The sequence below is a fragment of the Carcharhinus amblyrhynchos genome, chromosome 13 (assembly GCF_965287045.1).
Source record: "Carcharhinus amblyrhynchos chromosome 13, sCarAmb.v2.hapA, whole genome shotgun sequence".
NCBI lineage: Eukaryota > Metazoa > Chordata > Chondrichthyes > Carcharhiniformes > Carcharhinidae > Carcharhinus > Carcharhinus amblyrhynchos.
Genome location: NC_137336.1, coordinates 28,301,764 through 28,306,335, shown reverse-complemented (window position 1 = coordinate 28,306,335; position 4,572 = coordinate 28,301,764).

Here is a 4,572-nt window from a genome sequence, read left to right as displayed (position 1 = left end):
GTACATCAACATTTCCCAACCTATCACCACACAACTAATACTCTGCCATTCTGTTTCTCTTTCCAAAGTGGATAACTTAACTTTTATCCATGTTATCCTGCATCTGCTGTCTATTTATCCACTCACATAACTTGTTTCAATCACTTTGAAGCCACTTAACATCCTCCTCACCACCAAGTTCTGTGTCATGAGAAAAATTGGAAATATTACTTTTAGTTCCCTCATCCAAATCATTGATGTGTATTGTGAATAGCGGGGGCCCAAGCATTGATCCTTGCAGGACTCCACTAGTTACTGTCTGCCACTTCAGAAAGGATCAGATGCTGGGCAACACGACAGCTCAGTGACTATCACTGTTTGCTGTGCAGACACATGGATTTGGGCCAGTTTGCGCATTCTCCCCGCGCTTGCGTGGGTTTTCTCCGGGTGCTCCGGTTTCCTCCCACACCCCAAAGATGTGCTATTAGGCTGATTGGTGGTAATAAATTATCCCTAAATTAGTTTTCCCTCAATGTGGAATGCCACAAGCATAGAAAGGGTCACGAGTGGAGGGGGGACTCAATGTTAAAATGGCGGCGCGGGCTTGTTGGGCCGAAGGGCCTGTTTCCTGGGCTGTTTTTGTTCTTTGTTCTTTGACTCATCAGTTCCTACTCTTTATTTCTATCTATTAACCAATTCTCAATCCATACCAATATATTGCCCCCAATTCCATATGCCTTATTTGTGCACACTAATCTCTTATGCAGGGTTTTATCAAAAACTTTCTGAAAATCCTGATACAACACATTCATTAGTTCACCCTTGTCTATTCCACTAGTTATGTCCTCAAAAAACTTCAGTGGTTTGTCAAACATGATTTTCCTTTCATAAATTCATGTTGACTTTGTCTAATCCCATTGATATTTTTCAAGTGTTCTGTTAGTCCATCCTTTATAACAGACTCCAGCATTTTCCCTGCTACTTAGGTTAACCAATCTGTAATTCCCTGTTTTCTCCCTCCCTCCTTTCTTAAATAGTGAGGTTACATTTGGCACCCTCTAATCTGCCAGGAATGTTCCAGAATCTACTGAATTTTGGAAAATGACAACTAATACATCCAGTATTTCCATGGTCACTTCCTTTGACACCCGGCGGTGTAGATTATCAGGTCCTGGTGATTTATCTGCCTTCAGTCCCACTAATTTCTCCAGCACTATTTTTCTAGTCTTGCAAATTTCCTTCAGTTCCTCCTTCTAATTAGATCCTTGATTCCTTAGCATTCCTGGGGAACTATTTGTGTCTTCCTCTGCTGATATATGCTGATAGACCTAGTCCTGGATCAATTATCACACTCTCACCTCTTAATTGGAAGATTATGGGTTCAATCCCACTCCAAAAATTTTAAAACATAATCTGGGCTGATTTACCAGTTCAATGTCGAGCGAGATTCCAGTTTTAGATCATACTTTAAACCAAGATCTCATCTCACAGGACATAAAAAAATCCCATTTTACTACTATCAATGAGGAGAAATTAAATTGTCATGGTGCCCTGGCCAACATTCAGGGACTCAAATGAGTATTTAGTGTGCTGATTTCCTGTGCAGAGCTACTATAAATCAATTAGGTCAGAAGCAGAACAAAACCAAATGGTTACTTTGCTGTCCAAAAATTGGAACCCAAATTGCTGAACCTTTAAAAAATGGGTACCAAAGCTTAGGTGAGACCTTAACAATTTTTTCCAAGATTCCAAGGGGCATGGATAAAATGAATCTATGTTTCATATAACTCTTTGATGAAACAACACCACTATAGTAGCATTACTGTACATTAGTACAGTGCTTCCTCAGAGTGCACAACAAGGGCAGCACGGTGGTTAGCACAGCTGCCTCACTGTGCCAGAGAACTGGGTTTGATTCCCAGCTTGGGTTACTGTCTGTGTGGGATCTGCATGTTCTCCCCGTGTCTGCGTGATTTTTCACCAGGCGCAATTGTTTCCTCCCACACTCCGAAAAATGCATTGGTCATTCTCCTTCAGTGTACCTGAACAGGCGCTGGAGTGTGACAACTAGGGGACTTTCACAGTAACTTCATTACTGTACTTCATTACAGTACAGTAAGCGTACTTGTGACACTAATAAATAAATTTTAAACAATTCAAGTGCACAGTCCAACTGAGGTAAAGAATCATAGAATCTACAGTACAGAAGGAGTTCACTTGGTCCATCAAACTGCACCGCCAACAATCCCAACCAAGTCCCATCCCTGTGACCCCAGCTATTTATCCTCCTAATCCCCCTGACACTAAGGGACAATTTAGCATGGCCAATTCACCTAACCCACACATCTTTGGACTGTAAGAGGAAACTGGAGCACCCTGAGGTAATCCACGCAGACATGAGGAGAATGTGCAAACTCCACCCAAGGCCAGAATTGAACGCGGGTCCCTGGTGCTGTGAAGAAGCAGTGCTAACCACTGACATGGAAAGTGACATGGATTATAAAACCACTTAAATTAATAGAATATGGATAATAAAGAGGAGATTCAGTCGAAGCCCACAAGTCACAGATAATCACGCACCCACAAAGACCATGTTGAAGAGGCTGTGATACAATTTTGCTAGCTGTAACAGAAAAGATTTCTTCTTTGCATGACAAGCTAGCATGTAAAGCCTTTTCACAGTTTTTGTCAGTGATAAAAGATGAAGGCATTCAAATAAATAAAATTAGTGAAAAATACAAAAATGAGAAAACTTAAATTCATAATTAATTGTTTTTTGCAACTTATACTGCTACTTTAATGAGTAAGAGAAACCTTAACTAATTCCGAACTACTTTACAGTCATTAGGTTTGATGTGCCCACAGTATTGGAATGCAGGGAAATGCAGATGCAAATTTGCACACAATACAGTCCAACAAACAACAATGAGATACTGCCGAGATTGTCTGCTTAAGTGACAGATAAAGTGTTCTACTGACAGAACTCTTCCAAGAGTATCATGGGGTCCTTTACATCCAGCTGAAGGTGATGGCTTAAAGTTTTATCCAAAGGTTGGCGCCTCCAACAGTATAGCCACCCCCCACCCCCATCCCCTTAATACTGCACTCAAGTGTCAGTGGAGAGCAGCATAAGCGCAGGACATTTTTTGACTGAGTTGAGGGTGGGGGGTAGGGGGGAGGTTACTACCACTCTGTTATTCTGACATCTAAGTAAAAATCAATGGACAGCATTACAAACAGCTAAAAAATGCATTAGGACTACTATTTCCACAATATATGCCATTGGAAGGAGATGGATTTGATGCTATTGAGACGAATCATTGAAGAATTTTACACTGTTTAAATGAAATTCCAACTTTCCTGCCAGAAAAATTACTTAATCTTTGTTACAAAAATGCAGAGTTCATCTCCCAGCAATTCAATTGGAAATACTTTGAAGCCGGTGACAACATTCCCTCTACATAATTACTGAACCTAACTACAGGTTACTTAAGTCCAGGGTTTTAACGAAATGAGGTATCAACCCTAAAGCTGTGGGGCAGCAATGTGGCACAGTGGTTAGCATTTCTGCCTCACAGCTCTGAGGAACCAGGTTCGATTCCCAGCTTGGGTCACCGTCTGTGTGGAGTCTGCATGTTCTTCCTGTGTCTGCATGGGTTCCCTCCGGTTGCTCCGGTTTCCTCCCATAGTCCAAGAGATGTGCTGGTTAGCTGCATTGGCTATTCGAAAAAATCCTCCCTCAGTGTACCTGAACAGCGCTGGAGTTTGGCGACTAGCGGATTTTCACAGTAACTTCATTGCAGTGTTAGTGCGAGCCTACTTGTGACACTGATAAATAAATAACTTGCCCCTTAGCGTCAGGGGGATCAGCGGCGTAAATATGTGGGGTTACAGGGATTGGGCCTGGGTCGGATTATTGTCGGCTCAGGCTCAATTGACCAAACTTCTGCATTGTAGGGATTCAATGATGAACCATAACCAGCTTTGGCCCAAATTTTGTAAAGGCAAAATTTCCTCAAACAGTGCAAAAATGATTGCACCTCCAATTAACTCCCTTTAAGGAGTTCAACCTAAAAAAGTTTATTAGAGTCGCAGGTAGGCTTACATTACTAGTCCAAAGATGTGTGGATTGGCTATGCTAAATTGCCCTTTAGTGTTAGGGAGCTAGCTAAATGCATGGTATTAAGGGGGTAGGGCCTGGGTGGGATTGTGGTCAGTGCAAACTTAATGGGCCGAATGGCTTCCTTCAGTGCTGTAGGATTCTACGAACACTGTAAATTGCTGTGAAAATCCCTTAATCCAGGTGTCAATAAAATGCAAAACTAAAACTTCATTGAAAGTCCACTTTTCACATCATTTGGGAGTGTGTTTGTTCAGCGGACGTTGCACTGAACGATGCTGCAACTATTATAACACTGCTACTTGCTGCTGATGGAGCTGCCCCAGGACAGGGCCGGAGCGCGCCTGCGCGGAACTGCCCCGGAGAGGGCTGGAGCGCGCCTGCGCAGCCCCACGGTGGCTCGGGGGAGGGCCGGAGCGCGCCTGTGCGAAGCAGCTCCCGGGAGAGGGCCAGAGCGCGCATGCGCGAAGCTG